The 22,740-nt window shown below is 38.9% G+C and overlaps 1 protein-coding gene across 1 annotated transcript in view; it reads right to left on the bottom strand.

Moving 5' to 3' along the window:
* The window catches only part of dipk2aa (divergent protein kinase domain 2Aa), a 31,175-nt gene extending 30,426 nt beyond the window's left edge, over positions 1–749 (bottom strand). The window contains exon 1 of the mRNA XM_056264144.1: positions 476–749. The gene's annotated coding sequence lies outside the window, so the exon portion shown is untranslated. The remainder of the gene's footprint in view (positions 1–475) is intronic.
* Between the last annotated feature and the right edge of the window lie 21,991 nt (positions 750–22,740).

The raw sequence follows: 22,740 nt of genomic DNA, 5'->3' as shown, positions 1-22,740 counted from the left end.
ATTAAACTGCGGATAATATAGAGTAGCCTAGTAGAAAAGCAGGTAAACAAGAGCGACGAAACTGCGAGGACATTGAGTAATGCACTCGGGAACTTTGACTTTGTTAGTGTGATAATAAGTAAATGGCAAACGTGGGTATGTGAGGCACTCGAAAGTACACGATCACAGAACGAGATGTATCATGTTGATAATATCATTTTCAGCCCTGTTGATCGATAAGAATAGCTGAATGGTTATTGACATGATAATAATAATAAAGAATAATAATTATTTTTATTATCGAGCAGTGTGTGATCCATTATCATCAGTGCAAAATAAAAAAGTTTCTCCATCCATTCGCTTTAGCAATCAACTCAAGTTACTTTAGCCGTTTTGATACAGAAGTTCATACAAGTTCATACACATTTCACGGTAGAAAACATTGGAAAAATGAATATGACACACACAATGATGACATGCAAATTCCACAACCTACCAAATAAAAATGTGTGAAACCACGGGTTTATCCCACTCGCTCGAGGAAGCGTTCGTTGTCTATTTATGAACTCCAGTCTCTTTTCACCAGCCGCGTGCATCGATGCTTTCCCATGTTGTCCATTTGTTGCGTGCACATTCCCATTCCCTTTTCTTTATTCCTTTAAAATTCGCAAAGGTTGTCTTCTCAATCTCGAGACAAGTTCAGTCTGGGAGCGTTCAGGCAACTGCACAAAAGATCCGACTTCGCGGATAGGGTTTCGTATTTACGACCCTTCTGGTCAGTTTACGTTAGTGGTTACTAGGTGATCGTGTCGTAACTCCTCCCTCGATCTCAGGAGCGCTGCCCTCTTCACGTCCTCATCCTCAGCCTCAGGTGTATTTTCCTGGCCTGCAATTGAGACATTTTATAAGAAAAAAAATATATATTTTATGGAGGAGACCTCCTACTTTTGACCACTCTGTCGTCAAATAACAGGTGAGTTAAAAACAGTGAATATTTGTCACTGTTGCCCATACATAAACACAAGTCCAAAATGGCAAATGATGAGAGTTATTTTGAGTTCCTGTAAGGACGAGAACATGTTATTAATTTATGGAAAATCAAACTGTTAGCTATCGTATTATTGTGTAGCCTATAAGCTAAACACATTTTTGTATTTCATACAATTAACGGCTACTATTAATGGACCTATTATTATGCGTTTATGACTGGAATTAACATGAATATAGGCAAATAACTGTATAACTTTGTAAAACTTGCCTAACCTTATATCAGGTTATTTGATGAAAGTGTAACATTGATTAGACCTACTATTATTTAGTAGCCTATTATTTTTAACAACCTATGGACTTTGAATGAACAAGAAAATGCAAATGTAGGCTGACTTTGAACATTTGTCTCCAGTTAAACTTATATCAGAATATTTAACGAAAGTATAACGTTGATTAATAAAAAAATTCTTTAAAAGAAGCAATGTTAATTTCTTTGGAAATAATGAGAAACCCATGAATCGCTCCTCATCACAATATAAAGAGCTCTCGTCTAGGCGATGTCAGTGCTCTGGTGACATCTAGTGGTACTTTTTTTCGAAAAAAATGATGTTATGCAGTGGCTTTGAAAGTAAGTCACACATAAAAATGATGGGGGATGACATAATTTCATTGCATTAGATAAAATATCAAACTTTTAAATACCTAGCGCCTCTCTGCAAACAAATGATGCTGGACCTTTTCCTCAATTAGCTTTTTTAGAGAGATTTTACAATGGCTTGCAACTGGTGTCAAAGTAATTGTTGCTCCATAATTTGAAACAATTCAAACTTTTGTAATTTTGAAATGTGTTGCATACATACACTAGCAGTCAAAAGTTTTGGAGTGGTAAGATTTATTTTAAAAAGAAGTCTCTTTTGCTCACCAAGGCTGCATTTATTTGATTAAAAATTTGCAATTTAAAATAACTGTTTTCTGTTTTAATATATTTTCAAAATGTAATTTATTCCTGTGATCAAAGCTGAATTTTCAGCATCATTACTCCAGTCTTCAGTGTCACATGATCCTTCAGAAATCATTCTAATATGCCCCAAAAAAAAAACATTCATTATTATTATCAATGTTGAAAACAGTTGTGTACATTTATTTCAGGATTCCTTGATGAATCGAAAGTTTAAAAGAACAGCATTTATTTGAAATAGAATCTTTTCTTTTATTTCTTTCCCCCCCAAAAAAAAAAAAAAAAATTCTTACTGACCCCAAACCTTTGAACGGTAGTATTTAATGTTACATAGGCTTTCTATTTCAGATAAATGCTGTTCTTTTGAACTTTCTATTCATCAAAGAATCCTGAAATAAAAATGTAAATAACTGTTTTCAACATCAGTTTCTATAAGCATCAAATCATCATATTAGAATGATTTTTGAAGAATCGTGAGTAATGCTGAAAATTCAGCTTTGATCACAGGAATAAATTACACTTTATATATATATATATATATATATATATATTCACATAGAAAACAGCTGTTTTAAATTGTACATTTCAATGTACTGATGCTCAAACAAAAGGTGTTGCTTTCATCCTGAGTCTCCCCTAAAACCTTTCAAATAGTAATCTTAAGGGACGATATATTTGTGTGTGAATGTGTTCTGCCGGGGCCGTTTGGTGACTCTCTGTGGCACGACCCAATCAGAGTCATTAGCCTGATGTTCCAGATGAGCAGAGACAAGAATGAGAAGAATATCATCCCATTACTGAGTCCATTTGGAGAGCCAGAGGAGGGAGAAGATCCATGACGTCTGCAGTCAAATTCCATTCAACACCAGCGCACAGAGATAATTAGTCAACAGACGAGACAAGCCACTCATATGAACAAGCAGGATACACACACACACACTCAGAGATCCAACTCATGGCTGACTTGGACTGTTAAGCAGCTGCTCCTTTGTGTTTTATTTGTAGACCGTATGCATCTGAACAGACCTTTGTCTAGCCAAAACCTAAAGCCGGTAAGCAAACAGCAATGTCTGAGCGGACTAATAAATACCATACAAACAGACATATAAGTCATATTCATATGGACAGTATACTGGGTGTAGTAACTGATTATATGAAAGTCGTTTTAATTCGATTATTACATTTTAAAAATACTTATAATCAGACTGCAATTGCTTTTTATTGATTACATGATTACTTAATCTTTAAAAATGGAAGTGCATTATTCAGAATCCATTGATCATCCAGGGCTAATTATTCTTTTATATCTTTTAAATGTTCCTTTATAAGAAAAAAAAGCCTGTTGCTTATGTTCAGAAAGTCTTCCAGTTTTGTGGAATTGCAAACAGCCACTGGTCAGGTGACAAACTTACTAGAAAATTGGGAGGCCACACAGCATAAACAAATAAAATATTTCATATTTTTGTTAGTAGAACTTTTCATTTAATATTTTACGATTAGTTAATTATTAGCTTTTCCTCAATTTATGAACCCCCTGCAGTTCCCTCCTTAAACCCTAGTTTGGGAAACCCTGACATAATGTAAATGCACTTCATTTTCACATAAGGCAGGTTTTGCATTAACTTCTAAATCTAATATTAAAGTTCATTTTCTACTCCAGTTCATTTTTGAAACATAATCATTTGTGGTTGTCATAACCTGTTTTCATGACAAATGTATTTGACCATACATTAAATAATCAAGACATTGCCTTGAGTATCTCTCAAGACATTGAGACACAGTATATCTAGCCTTGCCTATTCATTATTCAATATAATACATGGGCTGTAAAGTGCATACGAAATGCTTAGTTTATTTCTCTAGCGAACTAACCTACTGTCGACACTAAATGCCTGAGGTAAATGTAATGCTATACGTGAGATATTATTCAATTTCTCAAGCTGTTTTATTGATATCTTTCCGCAGGTGAAACACTGGTTGAGAGATGTAAACATATCGATAAATCGTATTTTCTTCTTCCTCTGCACTTTCTACCCCTAAATATATATTTAGGGGTAAAAAGTGCAGAGGAAGAAGAAAAAAGTGCAGAGGAAGAAGAAAATATATAATATATATTTTTTACTCACGGGGACCAAAAAAATGTACGAAAAGGGACAAGTAGGCTAGTATAAGGATTTCGGAAATTGCCATCTTTGTGGTAATACTTACAGTGTGCACTAGATGGCGTCAAACATTGAGAGATGCTTGTTAGGACTGACTTTCTAGACTGTTTGTAAATAGCGGTTTGTGTGGACACAGCGTACTCAGGAGTTAGTGACAAGAAAAAACAGTGACACAAATATATAATCTTGTGAATTTAGATTAGATTAGATTACTTTTGCCCAAAACTGTCCCACTGCTAATGACAGTGACCCAAACCTGACCCGAACTCCTGTCTGTCCCAAGCCTGAGGGATCGAGGATATTTGAACACCTCCCACATTCTAAGTTAATTAAAGCTTGCATGTCTTACCACTATTGTGTTGCATTCTTTCCCTGCGCAGACTAGAGAGCCACACAGATACACAGAGGTCACGGTAATAAGTGAAAAGCAATTCTTATGTGGAAGAGATATATTTAAGGGTACAGTAGAACCCAGTCACAGTCAGAGTTCAATGAACTCTTACTGTGAGACTGCTGACACCACTCTGAGAGCATGCTTTATTTCGATTTTCTCTAAGTACAGATTCTTTCAGGCAAATGCTCGATATCACTTGAAATAGGCTTGTCGTTTCATGAAAAAGTGAGACAGAAGAACATTCCCTTCTTATTAAAAAGAAACTATTCTAGGACCAGCTGATGGAAAGGGCTGACCGCACGAAACTGAAATGACCCTGACAAGAAATAGACTCGAAAGGCCAGCTATATCACTCCTCCAAGCCTCCAGCCCTAAAGATTTGGCAGGATACAAGCATGACTGTAATTTTCCATGGAGAATTACCGGACATAAGTTTCTTTGTCTAAAAATATGTCTGTGTCATAATCCTCGGAACATCTGGTTTAAGTCATCTTTTCGCACTATAGACTCAAATATTTTGCTCTTTTATGGAAGTGTAAGTATTTGAATCTCTTGGATCACCCTTGAAATTACAGATGAAACAGAAATGCTCTTTTTTTTTAAAGCAATTATTGTCAGTTTTGCTTCAAATACAGAGGCTTTGAACTGTCTGGATCAGATACCAAATTAAAGCTTCAATTGCATCTGTGTGCAGGTTATACTGCTTTTTGTGCTCAATTTAAAGTAGTTTTGAGCATTTGTGAGCTGATGCAGGCGTGAGAGTGAAATGAAAGAATAGAGCCGACCAATAAAAGCATTGTGTCACTTTGTTACCTCAAAGGCTTAAGATCACAGAACACAGAAAGCGTTTTTTTTTCTTTTGCTTTATGTCTTATTGTACCCGAGAGACGCTTTATTCACTGGTGGATGTGTTTCTGAGTAATTTCAATGCATTAAATGTCTGCTTCTAATACACAACTGCTCATTGTAAGAATAGAAGATACAACGCAGGCCTCCACCAAGGCTTGGTATATCTTGGTTTTGTAGAAGAAGAAAAATGTAGATATTAATGACAGTTGACATGATATCTGCTCACATTACAATATAAAAAGTAAAAAGTAAAAAGTGTTTGGACATTGGTTTAATTGAAAATGTGACATTTTCAGGTACAGACAATGTGTAGCCTACATCAAGGCTGACAAAGAAGAAACAACTTTGAGATCAAGCCCATACCCGAGAGTTGAGCCCTGTTGACAGCTTAATGGCAAATCATTTAAATGAGTGCATTACGTGTGCTGTAGTTGCCTGTAGATCGAGTCTATTATCAAGAGATTTTAATTGCTAAGTGCCCCTTTGTTGAGCCTCTGTTTAAACTCTTTCGCAATGTTCTGTCTTGTTCTGCGTTCACCACCATTGTATCCCGCAAAAGGCTTTAAATGCACTCTGTTCTTTCTAAGTTTTGCTTAGTTTACAGATACAGATACCTCTATTAAATATATTTTTACGTTGTTTTTGGAGGACAAAATGTGTATTTCTACCATTTAAAGGTGCATTTAGTTTGGTGCGATTCAATGTGTTTTGCCATCATGTTGAAATTAAGTGACCAACGGTGATAGAATAAGCTTAACCCTCTGGGGTACTTCATTTTAGACTCACACTCAGGACTTTCGGGTCAAAAATGACCCGGAGGGCGGCATTAAGATACATTTTATTTGAGTAAAATCAATGAAATATATTTTTGTTCAATAATATTTTTTCTTTTCTTTTTTGGTGTTTTGAGATAATTTTATGATTTATAATTATTATGCAATAATTAAGACCCATTTTTTCCCATTGAATATAATAGAAAATTTATTTATATCAGAATAACAGCAGCTGAGAGGTTTGTTTGAGCGGCGCCCTCTACTGTACAGTTGTGAATCTGCATTTCATTCTATGGAAGTAATGGAGTAATAATGCATTACTTTTATATATATATATATAATTACATTTTTTTTTTTATTAAAGCTGTATTTCATTTTAGAGTCAAGTCTAGGCCTCATGAAAGCAATTTTTGAAATGAGATCGGAGCCATCTGGTGGACACACTGAGCGTTTTTTTTATCACGCAATAGCACATTTTTACCACTATTGGATTTACAGCTCTCTGTAGAAACCTAGAAACACTCTAGTGATTTTTTCACATATTGTTTAATTTTTTTCAGGTTGTTGATTTGAATATATAATAACAGATTCTCAAATACTATTTTTTGTCATTTTTTTAAATTTAAATTTTTTTTTTTTTTTTTTTTGGTTGGTTTAAATGGTAATTTGAAGTGGCAGTTTTACTTTATAAGACAGTCAAACCTGAACATTGCATTATAAAGAGAACAAATGGAAAACATTTTGTCACCCATTGTTTTAAGAGATTCACCCCTTCACTGTTGTGTGCTTTTTTTCTGCATCCTGGCTGTTTGGTAGATTGTATGCACAAAAAAACTTTGTATTTTCACATTTTTGCCAATTTCCCATTCATTTCCTATGCGGGTCATTTTTGACCCGAAGGTCCTGAGGGTGACTATGTTTTTTTACGACCACTTAGACTTTTCAAATCCTGTCCCCAATTTTTTTGGGTGTTCATATACCAAGTACCAAAAAAGTCACCAAGTTTCGGACCATTCCGATGAAGCTACAATTTTTTACATTTTTGTCCCGAAGTACCCCAGAGGGTTAGGAGAGAATCCTCACGCTCATTGGTTGCCACCTCTGTAGTTACTCTGGTAGCGTGGGGTTGTCTGGTGATGCAAAGCGGATGAGCAGGTGTTAGACTGGTTTACCAGCGGAGACAATGACCATCATTACCTGTATGGTTGAAGAAGCTGAAGACATGTGAAGCCACAAGACAATAAGACTAAACACAAGCGAAAATAGGCATACACAAGGTGGAAAGATCCTGAGTAGAGATGCGCATAAGTTGCTGCTTTTTTTATTGGACATATTTTTAAGTAGACCGGTATCTAAAACTAACTAGTAGGTGCGTTTCCATCCAAATGTGAAGCGAATTCTTTTCAAAGTTCGCAAAAAACAAATGCGAATTAGGTGCGAGCGTTTGTATACAGTTGTTCGAGTGGATGATGGTGGTATATATCAACCTAGTAACCAACAGTAAATAAAACAACATCAGCGAACACAGCCGATTAGTAACGTGGTTTTAATGTTCACTAAAGAAAAAAAAAAAAAAAACTCAAGGGAGCGTAAAAACATTTTTTGTGAATTAAAGGATTTTTTTTTCTTCTAAATTCGACACTTCCATCCCTCTGATGCAATACTTCAAAATGCGCATAAAATCAGATGATGATGGAAACATAGCTTGTGTAATTGACATGGCAGTAAACAGCATTGTGAAGTAAAGTACATAATTACAGTGATGCTAACGCTAGCTAAAGAACTTGGGTCTGCCTGTCCAAATACCCACACTTGCAGTCTTTGCATTTGACCACTTGTCTATTTACATGAAGTATTTTCAAAGTTTGGTCAAAGTGGTCAAGTGGGCGTGAAGACTTGACAAAGTGTTTAAAGTGTGAAGACGCAAGTGTTTAAAGACTTTCGGTTACTCAAGGGACACACTTAACCATTGCATGATTATGGTGCTTCATTTGCAAACATTTTACAATATAAACTGCAGTCTCTGCACCAATAAAATGTGCGACACTTACATTTTAAAACTAAATTATATATAGGCCGATAATGACAACTTTGCGAATGTATACATCTGGATTACATTTAAATTCAATACAGCATGTACTTTTTTAACAATCTCAAACTAATTGCTTATTCAAGATAAGTAGCCTACCAACTCAAAAGAGCATGCGTTTCCAGGCACAGCCAATGTGTGGATTTAGTGCGTGTTAAGTCTAGTAAATAAAAGTCTTAAAACACTTTGTGGTCTTCTCGCCCACTTGAACACTTTGGCCAAAACTCAAAAGACTGCAAGTTTGGGTATTTGAACAGGCCCTCCTTTTCATTTTCCATTAACTAACAATAATTATAGAATTTTATCAGCCATTTAACACCTTTAAATGATATCAAACACCACAAAAAGTATGTGCCTATAACAAATATCATATTTAGCTCCATTGTTATTTACTGGAGTGAAGCAGCTTCAAATGATGTGCCTTCTCTTTGTGTTTAATCCTGAAAACTCAACTTCAATATCAGAGGTAAAGACTACACAGCAAAAAAAAAGAAAAAGATTTTCTATTTATCTTAATTAAGTTAAGTTCTTATTTTAAGTTATGAACTCTTTTTTAAGAGAACAAGGCTTAATACCTTAAGTAATTTTGCTTCTCATCTATCTTCATTTAAGAATGTTTGCAGATGTCCGTACAAAGATATTTGTACTGTAAAACAAGTTACAGAAAATACAGAGTGATAAACTCAAAGAAAGCCTCCAGGGCTGGAAGAGGAGCAGAAAGAATGTGGCAAGTAGGAGCAAGTCAATGTGGTTGTGGAGCTAATAGGGGCTGGCGTGATGCTGTGTTCACGCCATAAACAAAGCTCTGTGTGCTTTCGCTCTCGTGGTACTCTGATGTCGAACACACCTTAAATCTGCAGTGGTCAGGGGGTAGAGGGGCCACATGCTACACGTCGTAGCTCTCGGAAAATTACGAGTTTACACGTTGTAATTACAAGTTCTACAAGCTCATGAAGGCCTTTTTACAGTTCAGAATCGTTACGTAATTACGACGTGGCGTGAACGCACCTTGACATACCAACTGGAAACCAGCTTAAGAAAAACTAGAAATGTGTCATACCAGAGCTAAAATTAGCTATCGTCATTTCAAACAGTGCTCTGAATTAATGCCAAAGTGAAACCTCCCTAAAATGTTTGACTAAATATCAGTACTCTTGGACCGCCTCTGACCTAGGGGTGGGCGATATACCGGTAGACACGGTTAACTGGTAGAAATTTGTCAACCCGTAGTGATTTCGCGTTATCGTCTCTATCGCGGTTACACTCACGCGACGTTGCCATGCTGCGCCGCCACGAAAACGTATTTTGCATGAGTAAGCATTGCTGTTTAAAAACAAACGCTTTTAAAATGCTGAAAGTGCAATTTCCAGAGAAAGAGTACTTATTTCGGTATTTACGTGCGCTGTCTGAGAGATGGTTTCTGAGCGCTGTCTGAGAGATGCGCGAACATGAAGCCACTCTATTATATATGCATGAGAACCGAGTTCTGTTTGCCGCCTAATTGGGCTTGAACGATCAAATACACACACTAATGAGCCAACATCCGAGTATCTTTATAAACACAGTCATTTATGTCTTAAATTAATGTAAACAGTTGAGAAATAAAGTGTGTCTATCAGTATATTGGACCTGTGCATTCTGGCTTAAAGTGACAGTAGCCTACTAATCCTGCTGCTGTCTTTGTTCTTATCTTAGCACTGACTGTTTATTGTTTTCAGTAGCTTGAGTTTGTTTTAGTTTTTTTTACAGTTTTTTTTTGTGACTGTGAAATTGGTGACGAGAATTATGAAATTGTAATGGTATCAAAAAATGTGATATAAAAACCTTATTTAAAGATAAATATATATAAATATGTAGTGATATATATCATGATCATGAAATAAAATTTGTCATATTGTGAAATAAGATTTTGGTCACCCCTCTGACCAATCAACATAATGTTCTTCTCATTTTGGTAAACTATGTCAATCAAAACATACATCCAGTCCTTCTGATATAACTGATGCCATTTCCTGTGACATTGATGTGACACACACATTTAGAACCACTTAGTGTAAATACCTTCAAAATGCTAAAAGCAACACAATGATGCAAAGCTCTATTTTGATTCGTCGAAAGAATTCCACAGCTTTAAATCATTAAATAAAGCGTATCGACTTGGCCCAGCAGACTCAGACTTTTATAATAGATGCGTGAGAAAACCGAAAGCTCTGGATTTAATCGTGATGCTTTTCTGCTGAGCATTGACCAAGAAAGCATGAACACATCAATCCTTGTTCTAATTCAGTCAATAAGACCTGTTCCCTTGGCCCAAGCCAGCCTGCTGTCAGCTCACATACCCCTGATTCAGTGTACTTTATTAATATAATGTAATAAAAGTGCGCAATATCCAACAAAGACATTATTAAGGTTCCTTCATTACCATAAACAAATAGAAATGCATCCTTTGTGAGCAAGTATATACACGGATCAATCTAATGCAGGAGAGTAAATATGCTCTCCCTGCACTATACATGACTTATCAGGAGATGGAGAGGGTTAGGGTGAAAATTGTCCCATGTTTTGATAAAAAAAAGAAGGATGCTTGCTTAGTAGTCACAGACATATAAATCCAACTGGTATTTGTTGTTTTCTCATTTATAGACCCAATTTGCAAGGGAATAGGATGCTTATTTAGAATGTATGAATTTATTAATTGATGTCTTCCAATTCCCCCTTATAGCGCTTCCTCTTTCTTGCAGATAATTCATTTCAAATTTACCACACCAATACAATTTTTCTTTTTCTTGATCAGCATTTATGTATTTTATGTGTATTTATTTTATTTTATATCTCAAACAATCATTAAAACAAAGTTGATTTTCTTAAGAAATAATGTAAAAAGTTATATTTTTGGACTTTTATCTTTAGTATAATTTTTATACTATCATATTTATAATTAAAAAAAAATCACATTTTTTAGTCGTTTTTTTTTTGTTGTAGTCAACAATCACAACCCTGATCAACCCGAGAAACCAGCCACTGCTACACAAACAGAGAACTAAACCTTTAAAAGCAATGCAGTAATGAATCGTGACTACAGCACATGAGCCTCAGACCACAAGCTCTCATATTAACACAGCTGTAACATGCTGTTATTATTCATTAAAGAGCATTAGTAGTTGTGCTGACCCACGGTAGTCTGTGTAAATAGGCACATACCACACAATATGTTTTCATTTTTTTTTTTACAGACTGCAAAGAAACAAAAAAGTCCATTAGTATAACCATATCCAGATGACGAGCAGAAAGGCGAAAGGACTTTTACAGGTGCATTAAGGGGCATTATTTCCAGTAAAATATCATGGAGCATCAGCCATAAAACAGCGCTGCACTCAATACTGTGCATATTGTCCATAACACAGCATCTGGACAAACAGCAGTGAGCTGAGAGAACCTGAGGGTTGCTGGCATCTCTGGTGTGTGTCTGGCCACAGCACACTGACTGTCATCTGGACACATTGTTCATTGAATGTGTTCTTTTTTTATAGCACTGAGACTTTTAGGTTTTAGAAGATGTATAATCAGTATTATTCTAGTTCTGTTATTTCTCCAGGAGGTATGAAAGAATAGTAGGTATTGATTGGCTAACAGTTAACCTCATCATTCAACTGAGCACTATTACTAATTCGTTAACCATGTTTAGATTTTTTTACTTGAAAACTGCACATTTTCCAATAGTATAATTCTAGATACTTTAAGTACAACTCAATTTAAAATTTGAAGATAGATAGAAGACAGATCAGGGGTGCGTTTCCCAAAGCCAACTGTGGTCGCAAGTTCCGTCGTTACCAATAGAGTTCAATGGAGATTGCGAATATAGTTGGATAACCATGCTTTCGGGAAACGCACCCCAGATTAGATAGATAGCAAGGTAGGTAAATTGTAAAGTAGATTGCATACAGAGATATGCTCCACTTGAGCTACTATATAGAGAGGTGGAGAGAGGAGAGAGAGAGAAGAAAAAAATGTGTCTTAACACGCACAGCAGCCGGTGATCCAACCTCTGAAATGCATTTAATTGAATTGTAAGTGGCTATGCAGCATGAAAGAAATAAGAGATAAGGGATTGCTAACCATTATTTTGTATGCCCTTAGCTAACTTTTTTTTTTTTCCTTGATGTTTTCTGTTCGTCAGATAATTATTGCACTACATTTTAAGGGTGGGTTTAATGTAATGAAACATGTCATGCACCAAAGCTATTCTCGGTAGTAGAGTAGAAAGGAAACAATGGAAAAATAGTTGCTCTACAACAAATCTCTCTCCAGAGATCCACAATGCACTTCTGTTGACTGGAGTGTTCTTCTGCCACGTCAAACAGCCATTTATGAGTAAGACAACAGGACAGACCCAGAGGGGCAGTAGACAGATGTGCTACTGTATAAACAGGGTGGGCCGGTTCATTGGGTGTGTTCTTTTTTATAGCACTGATGCTTTGAGGGGTTGTAGAAGTAGTTACTTCAAAAGTTCTGGTTTTCAAGAATCCTCAGACGTCAGTGGTCGATAGATCAGGAGGATGACCTTTGCTCCCTGGCTTCCTGACATTTGCACAAGCCAAGCTCTTTTATTTCTTCTCTAGTTGTTTATATGCTGTAAATTGAGTTTGCCCTCCTGGGATTTCTCATCCAGCACGGCTGTGAATAAAATGTATACAGAAGAACAAACACACAAAAAACATGGCATTTTTTTGTTGGTTTAACTGTTAAAGGGATAGTTCACTTTGAAATAAATTTTTGGTATGTTTTAGCTTACCTCAAGGGCATCCAAGATGTAGGTGTCTTTGTTTCCGCTGTAGTTTCAATTTTGATATTTTAAGGTCAAACCGTTCTTGTCTGTCAGTCATATAATGCAGGTCTATGGTCACCAACTCAAAGAGCATGCACAGAGAAGTCCAAATTATACATGATTTAATGACTCGTAAATCTAAGTACACATTGATGGCCTAAGACACGAAACGAGCGGTTTGTGTGAGAAAACGAACAGTATTTATATCGTTTTTACCTCTTGTAACCACAGCCACGTCCAAGTGATCTGAAGGCGCGGGCGCTTCGGTCTGTGCGTTACAAGAGGTAAAAACGACATAAATACTGTTGGTTTCTCACACAAACTACTCGTTTTGTGTCTTAGGCCATCAATGTGTACTTACATTTACGAGTCATTAAATCATGTTTAATTTGGACTTCTCTGTGCATGATCTTTGAGGTGGTGACCATAGACCTCCATTGTATGACTGACAGACAAGAACGGTTTGACCTAAAAATATCCAAATTGAAACTACTGCGGAAACAAAGACACCTACATCTTGTATGCCCTTGAGGTCAGCTAAAACATATCAAAAATGTATTTCAAAGTGAACTATCCCTTTAAATACTATAGGGTTACTAAAGAAACATCTATTAATACATACGGTGCCTCTCAAAAGCATTTGTTTTTTTAACTATACTTACTAATGTCTGAATGTCATTGCATTAATGGGATAATTCACCCAAAAATAAAAATTCTGCCATCATTTAATCACCCCATGTCGTTTCAAACAACATGCTTTCTTCTGTGGAACACACACCAAAATCGTATTTTGAAAAAAAGTCTTATTTTTTTCTCCCATATAATGAAAGTTAATGGGGTCCAATATTGTTTTGTGTCTCAGTGTTGTCTTTACTTCAAACAGTAATTTAATAGTATGTATATTGTTTTGTCATTTATATAAAAAAAAGAAAATTATTCAGTATTTCTTCTTATTATTATTCTGAGGCTAACATTTTTGACAGCAACTCCTTAGTAGCAACTATGCAACTGTGCGTGTAAACCTCACTCCCCTAATCTCAAGAGGCGCTCTAGCGACTGACGTTAGATACTGCAGTCTTTAGCCTCCTTATTAGAGTGCCCGACTCCCATGCGGACGGGCCCGGGTTCAAGTCCTGCTTTGAGCGGGCGGTTCGAACTGGAGGGGCTACACAACCACCCGAACCACCTAGTACACCCTAGCAACCACCAGAATCCCTTTATTATCTGCCCAACGACCACCAGCAACTGCATAGCAACACCCTAGCAACCACCCAGAATACTATAGCACAGGGCGTCCAAACTCCGTCCTGGAGGGCCACTGTCCTGCAGAGTTGAGCTCCAACTTGCCTCAAAACAATTGCCTGAACGTTTCTAGTATGCATAGTAAGACCTTGTTTGCCTGAGTCAGGAGTTTTTTTTTATTATTTTTATTATTGGGGTTGGAGCTAAACTTGTGGATGGTGGCCGTTCAGGAGCAGGATTGGACACCTCTGCCATAGCATCTGCATAGCTAGCAACACCCTAACAACCACCCAGTATACCTTGGTAACCATAGAACAACTACCCAGAACACCCTAGCAACCACCCCATCCATCTACCCATCCAGTTCTTTCTATAAAATATCAGGTGAATAAATATAAAAAAATTGTAGGTAGCAAAACAGCCATCAATCTCTCAAATCAGTTTTGCAACTGAAACTGAATTATCAATCCTGTGAGCGGACATGCAGACTTAATCTGCATATTTGTCATCTCGATCTCAGTGTGAGGTCCAGCTGTCCCTGTTCATTATTCTCTGGATTTGTGCAGAATGATGTTCTGCCAGAACTCATAAACAAGGTTAATATTCACAGACGTACAAGCTACTGCGGTACACGATTGCTTCCAGTGCCCAAGGTCTTCATTGTTCCATTTTTCTGTTGTCTTTACTGTGGTATCTGCATTGAGCAGAACAATAGCAAAACAACACACATGACTTTTGTCAATCAGAATATGCAATATAACTTAGTTACGGTCTTCAAATCTGAGTCAGTTGAATCATAAAAAAAAAATAGTTTATTCAAAAACACTGATTCATTCAAGAATGAAACGTCTCACTCACACACAACAAAAAACAGATGCAATACTCCTTAAAGTAAATAAAAGCAAACAGGGTATAATAACACTGTATGCAAACCAGCAATAATTAAATAACAAGTGCATCTCAATTGCTCATTCTGCACTATTATGCTATATTGTAGTATAAATAGTGTGAGTAGTGTGTTCACACTTGGAATTCCAAAAGGAAAAAAGTGCACTTCAAATAATCAAATGATGCACTCATTTGACCCCAAAAAAATTAAAGGACAACTCCGGCGCAAAATGAACCTCGGGTGTAATAACACATTGGTACAGACTAAATCGTTCCCTGAGATTTGTTTTCATGATAATCGAATATAAAGAGTTTTATCTCTAAAAACAGTTTAGCTTATAACGCTAGTATATTGGGCATCGAGTAAGCAAAAAGAGATCGCTAGTTAATACCATTAACAAGGCTCAAATTAGCCCCACACTAACACGGCAGCATAATGAGTGTCCTTAAATGCAAACCGAAGCATTGAGAACTTTGTAAGTGTATAGACAGTTTAATAAGAAGATACTTTACACAGACAGTACAGTTAGCGCATACAGACAGGAGCCATCTTGGAAAACAGTCTCGATCAATCGAACCACGAAGGTGAGCGAACAGTACGTGTAGATATTGAAGATAAGATAAATTATATTTATTTTTTTATTTTCTCTGTTGCGTTCAGTGCTTCTCTTATGCGCTCAGTGCTTTCTTCCGGAAACAACGGACCATATGAGATTCCAAGTCACAGTTCAGCTCACGTATCACCGTGTTCGTGGTTTGACTGATCGAGACTGTTTTCCAAGATGGCTGCTGTCTGTATGCGCAAACTGTACTGTCTGTGTAAAGTATCTTCTTATTAAACTGTCTATACACTTACAAAGTTCTCAATGCTTCGGTTTGCATGTAAGGACACTCATTATGCTGCCGTGTTAGTGTGGGGCTAATTTGAGCCTTGTTAATGGTATTAACTAGCGATCTCTTTTTGCTTACTCTATGCCAATATACTAGCGTTATAAGCTAAACTGTTTTTAGAGATAAAACTCTTTACATTCGATTATCATGAAAACAAATCTCAGGGAACGATTTAGTCTGTACCAATGTGTTATTACACCCGAGGTTCATTTTGCACCGGAGTTCTCCTTTAAGGCTGCGTTCAAAATCACATTCTCTCTAGATATGTACTTATATCACTTAATCTGGACATACTACCTTTTATTATAGTTAACTGAAACTAAAACTAAAGCCATAAAACATTTTTTTAAAAGATTTTTTAGTTGTTGCTTAAAATAAAATAAACGTTAACTGTAAAAAACTCAAACTTATTTTATTTCCGCAACAGGCAACATTTTTTTTTTTTTTTTTTAGTTTAACTTGATGTACTAAATTGATGACTAACTTGTAAGACTAATTTTAATGTAGTTATTTGTTATGGGAAAGAGGAGGCGGGAACCGGCGGAGATTTGAAGACTTTAATAAATAAACAAAAAATGAATGTAAAGACGGCAACCCCTCACGGATGACTGCCGCCACATATAATAAAACAAAACATCAAATAAAACAGTCCAGGGGTGCGTTTCCCGAAAGCATCGTTAGCCAACTATGGTCGCAAGTTCCGTCGTTACCAATAGAGTTCAATGGGATTTGCGACCAACTTGCGACCTAGTTGGCTAACGATGCTTTCGGGAAACGCACCCCAGGCCTGTTCCTTTCTCGTCCTTCACGATCGTCGCTCCTCCTTTTATGCCTCCGTGAGAGATACGAGACCGGTGTGTCGCGCATGTGTCGCTCATCAGCAATCACGCCACCGGCCTCGCGCCGTTCTCTCACGGCCCTCGGCCTCATCCTGCTCGCCACACTAATCTTAGCAGTTTATGCAACCGGCCTCTGAAGAACTACATTGCTTGGCGGAAGAATAATATATTTTTTTTATCAACAGAATTATAGTTTTTGCGTCTGTGTTTTTATTTTATGAAACTTCGAGGCTTGGCGAGTTGGCGTCATGGCTAACAACGCCCCTTAAATTCACTGTAAACAACGGCTTCTTGGGGCTTAATGCTTTAATAATAATAATATTAAAGGGTTAGTTCGCCGATTTAAGACATGAAGTTGTATGCAATCCTTACCAGCACTATAGTGCATACACACTGACCCACTCTGTTGTCACCTCCCTGGTCAGAGTTCTGGCCGCTGGAAGTTTTCCAATAAAGTACTCCCGGTTATTTTCCGGGGCCACAAAACTGTGCGTTTTTACGTGAAAAAATTATTTGCGTTTCAAAGCTTGATTAATTTACCACACAAAAAACACGCCGGTCAAAATTCATACCTCAGTTTTAATCGGCACTATTTTCTATCCATTTCTATCAATCCGCGCTGCTGCTGTCAACGTCAACAGTGCGCACGTTCCGATCTGCTGTAGTGTTTACACAATCGATTGACAACGACGTAAAAAGTATTAAATTAACAATTTAAAGTGCGAACTTGTAAATTCCCAGGCTGTGAACACAAGGATGTGCCGGGATCAAAGTTCAGATTCCATCGTTTTCCTGTTTCGAATATAACTAGAGACAGCTTACCGAGCATAATCTCCATCTGCTGTTAGTCGATCTCACCAGCAGGGGGTGCAAGCGCTTGTTGTTGGCTGGTTGCCATCGGCTACTCTGCGGGAGCTAAAATATCCAGAATAAAGGATTTTCGTGTGCGTAGTGCTCACTTCAGCGAAGACGATTTCATCCCCAACCGGGAGGAAAAGGAAAATTAAAGAGTTTTGCTGTACCAGTAACACGGGTAAGCTCTATTTACTAACTTTATTATCCCATGTCTAAACTGTACGGTAAACAAGCTGATGTTTAGACTCCATTATAAAACACGTGAAAAGATGTCTAATATAAAAACAGTATATAGGGATATTGGTACAATTTGCTGAGAAAACTATTTGATTAAACACACACACAATTGAGGTTTTGTGTTGCAATCAATAACATTGTCGTTGTGGTAAAATTACTTTAATCATCTGATCCGTCTGACATTGTGCTAAAATTGGTTTCATCATCAGAAGTTTCCAAGTTTCGCAGTCAGACATGTTGTCAGCGAGTCGCGCTATCAACAGCTGATCGGAACGTGCGCACTGTTGACGTTGACAGCCGCGCGGATTGATAGAAATGGATAGAAAATAGTGCAGATTAAAACTGAGGTATGAATTTTGACCGGCGTGTTTTTTGTGTGGTAAATTAATCAAGCTTTGAAACGCAAATCATTTTTTCACGTAAAAACGCACAGTTTTGTGGCCCCGGAAAATAACCGGGAGTACTTTATTGAAAAACTTCCAGCGGCCAGAACTCTGACCAGGGAGGTGACTACAGAGTGGGTCAGTGTGTATGCACTATAGTGCTGGTAAGGATTGCAAACAACTTCATGTCTTAAATGGGCGAACTAACCCTTTAATAACAAACTTTATTTATATAGATCCTTTCATACTGCACATAAAATGCAGCTCAAGGTGCTTAACATAATCAAACAATATCACATCTAACATTTTTTTTTACATCTAATAAATTAAATACATCAAACATAAAAGATGCACAACACATCAAGTATAAAATACTAAACATATAAGGAACAATTTATTATAAACAGAAAAAGATTTAAATTCTTGGGTAAAAAGCAACGCTATCTCACGACCAATTCATACGTATTTTACGTGGTGGCTAATTCGTACGATTCTGTCACGATGTGGGTTTGTGTCTTGTCATGTTTAGTGGTTCCCTGTCTTGTCCATTAGTTTCCCAGGTGTTTCTTGTTAACCACGCCCCCTTGTTATCCTGTCTAGCTCGTTTGTCCCTGATTATTTAAAGATGAACTGAACTGAAATTTGAAAAACGGTGATATAACAGATCTATTTTATTTATTATCATTGGTACAATTATTACAATGGCAGAATTTGTTAAAAGGGATAAAACTGTACGTTGAAAATGTTGTTTTTGTTACACGGGCGCCGCCATGTTGGATTTCAACATTCGGCTACGTCACTGGCATGGTAGGCTACTCCGTTGCCAACCAACACCAGCAGAGCAGCCATAGCATGTAAATAGTGTGAGGCTAGCTGACATGGCTGGGGAAACAGAAACCAACAGGTCTAGGGGGGGTTCATACTGTATTGCCCCTGGCTGTAGTAATGAATTGTATAGGGCTAAGGCAGCTGGGGTTACGATACATTTTCACAGGCTACCTTTGACAAGGAAACCAGACCTCAAGTCAAGGCTAGCTGCCTTTAACTGTCTAGCCCTCCGACAGCCACTGCATTTCGAGTCTGTAGTGAGCATTTTTTTGTGACAGACTATTTAGTAGGCCTGTCGCGATAGTCAATAAATAAATTAATCGCACGATAAAAAATATTAGCTCGATAATTTTTCCGGCCGCGATAATTTCCATTTGCATGCTTGTTTGTTTTCCTCGTCTCTCTCTCTCTCTCTCTCTCTCTCTCTCTCTCTCTCTCTCTCTCTCTCTCTCTCTCTCTCTGACAACTCTCGGTTCCTTGACGTGCACTCCCAACGCAATAGAGTGCTGCGCGGCACTACATCTGATGGCAGAGACTCCGAGTGCGAGCGCGGGCGGTTATGCACTCACTCTGTGTGTGCGGGTTATAAATAAAACGATTCGCGGGGCTCCCGCGAACTAGAAATATCTATGAATAAAAAATAATAGATTTTTATTCATCTGTTGCAGAAAAGCAACAAGAACAACTAAAACAAAATAGAAACGATTTACAACCCAGAGTTTCTATTCATAACAACGCTTTAACATCGCGTTGAGTGATGTAGCCAATCACAGTTATATGTGTTGCTTATGATCGGCCATTGCGTTCAAGAAATCATTTAAGATAGACTGCCTTTTTGGTATTTATTCAAGTGCATTTTTTGTAACAGAGACTGTTGTTCTCTGCAACAGATTGACTCCGGTGCAGTGTCCATGCTCCGGCAGCTCACACACCCACACAAGTCACTTCGCCCAAAACGATCCTGTGCTGTAGGCTATGTGGAGCCTGAAACTGATCCTCCATGTGGTGGTGGTAGTCAGAAACTACTAGACTGTCCCTCACAGGTTCAAATGCGTAACCCATGCCATTAAAAGTGCTCATTTTCGTCTGTGTATTAGGACCTGCAGCTGTTGCCTATGCACCTTTGCGTGTCCTACCATGCCAGTGACGTCATCGAAACTGCCAGCGTAACAAGCGCAATTTTTGTATTGCTTAAAAAAAGCTATATTGATATTTTTAATTAAAATTTTTAGTGTAATTTACTTTTAATTGTCATAAACAACACGTTATCAACGTCGATTTTTTTCAGTTCAGTTCATCTTTAAGCCCTGTGTTTCTGCCCTGTCTTTGTGAGTTGTTGAATGTATGTTCTGTTCCAGGATTAACGTGAGTGTTGGTCGTTCCTGTGTAAAGATTCCTGTTCCAAGTTCTGAGTCTCTGTTTAAGTTTATAGTTTGTTTAAATAAAGCGTGTACACTGTGTTTGGATCCAGCCTCCTCTCTGCCTTCACCGCATCACGTTACAGATCATCACAGATTCCTGGATAAGGTTCAATTCCTGGTCCCGGAAGGGAGTGGTAGGAACCTTGGGCACATATCCGAGCCGGGGTCTCAAGATGATGTGAAAATCGGTTGGCCCAAATTCCAGGCATTATTCATCAACCGAAAATGCGTGAAGGTCCCATACCCTCTTGATGGAAGCCAATGCAATCAGGAGTCCTGTCTATATCGACAGGATTTTTAACTCAGCTGACTGCAAAGGCTCAAAGGGTGGTCTCTGCAGTGCAGTGAGCATCAGAGACAAGTCCCAAGAGCGTATAGAGGTGGGGCGAGGAGGATTTAGTCTTCTTGCACCCCTCAATAACCTGATGATCAGGTCATGCTTTGATGCATGACGTTGATGTGTCAATGCAGTTGGGGACCCATCCACATGCCCGAGATTGCATGCCCATTGTACGTGGCCCCTCAGCCGATGGGAGAGGCATCTGTGAAAACCACAGCATGCCTGGACACTTGTTCTAGGGGAACTCCTGCCCATAGAAACGAAGGGTCCAACCACGGGCGGAAGGTTTGGCGAAAGTGCAGGGTAATGGAAACCCGGTACGTGCCGCTCTGCCACGCCCCTCTCTCAATATTCGCCCGTGAAGCCAGTGTTGAAGCAGCCTTATATGAAGTAACGCCAGCGTTACTCCGGCTGCGGCTGTCATATGCCCCAGGAGCCTTTGAAATAATTTCAGTGGGGAATTTCAGAACGAATTCAAGCAGTTCAAAACAGACTGGACATGCTCCTCTGTGAGCCATGCTGTCTGGTTGACCGAGTCCAGCTTCAAACTGAGATAAGAGATCCTCTGCACAGGGGAGAGTTTGCTCTTGTCCCAGTTGACCCGAAGCCCCAACAGTGTGAGGTAACAGAGCACCAGGTCCCTGTGTCCACACAACTGCTCTCGCAAGTGGGCGAGTACATGCCAGTCATCGAGTTAGTTTAGATTGCAAACATCACGTTCTCTTAGGGGATCAATGGCCGCCTACTCGAGCTTCATAAAGACGCAAGCAGACAGTGACAGCCCAAAGGGGAGAACTTTTGTACTGATATGCCCGCCCTTCGAACGCAAAGAGTTGAAACGGTCTGTGTCAAGGGAGAATCAAGACATTAAAATACGCGTCCTTTAGGAGCGCCCAAACCAGCGAAGGGGAGCGCAGGGACCCGACTCGGGAGGCATAGCGTCCCGAAGTGGGGCCTGAGTGTGCATTGCAGCACTTACCTGACTCCACGGTTGGGCAGAGGGTGCGTGAGAAGGCTTGGTCACATTTTCGAACCCCACATTGCTGTCCGCTGGTGACTGGAGAGTGGGATGAGAGCGGCGAGGCGTAGCTTCGCAAAAAGAAAAGGAAACAAAAGATTTTTCACCCGTTCCTCCTCCGGGGAAGGAGTGGTGAACCATCTTCCAAAGAGCAGCTTCCTCCATCTCTGGTTGGCCCGTCTCAGGGCCGCTTGCCCTTCCTCTTACCGGCTGGTTTGGTGGAAGCCTGGACGCCTGGGCGGGCCTCCTGTGGCCGGCCCCTTGTTTTTGCCTGAGGGGAGGCTGCTGCCGAGGATGGGAGACAGGGAGGGAGATAGGGGAATTTAGGAACAGAATTTTGTCGGCCTCCCGCATATCATCCAGGTTCAGCCAGAGATGGCGTTCCTGGACACCCAGAGTAGACATCGCCCAACCCAGGGAGTGTGCAGTGACTTTCGTCGCCCTTAGAGCGATGTCCGCCGCTGTGCAGAATTCCTGCATAACGCCTGGGTTGGAACTACCCTCGTGCAATTTCATGAGCGCTTTGGCCTGGTAGACCTGCAGGAGCGTCATGGCATGCAGAGCGGAAGCAGCCTCTCTACAGGCTCTGTAAGCCTTGTCCGCGAGCGCAGATTTCAGGCCTTGGAAGAGAGGCGCGGATTACCTTGCCAAGTATTTGTGGTCTTAGGACACAACTGCATCGCTACCGACCGCTCTGGGGGTTCATGTATGCAACAGATGCAGTGCTGTGCATACGAACCAGTACACGCTTGCCATTCAGTGGCCCTATGAGGCGGTGT

This window comes from Rhinichthys klamathensis, unplaced genomic scaffold, assembly GCF_029890125.1.
Source record: "Rhinichthys klamathensis goyatoka isolate OS25496 unplaced genomic scaffold, OSU_Roscu_1.1 h1tg000011l_1, whole genome shotgun sequence".
NCBI classification, from domain to species: domain Eukaryota; kingdom Metazoa; phylum Chordata; class Actinopteri; order Cypriniformes; family Leuciscidae; genus Rhinichthys; species Rhinichthys klamathensis.
This window is presented reverse-complemented; position numbering and strand designations above follow the sequence as displayed.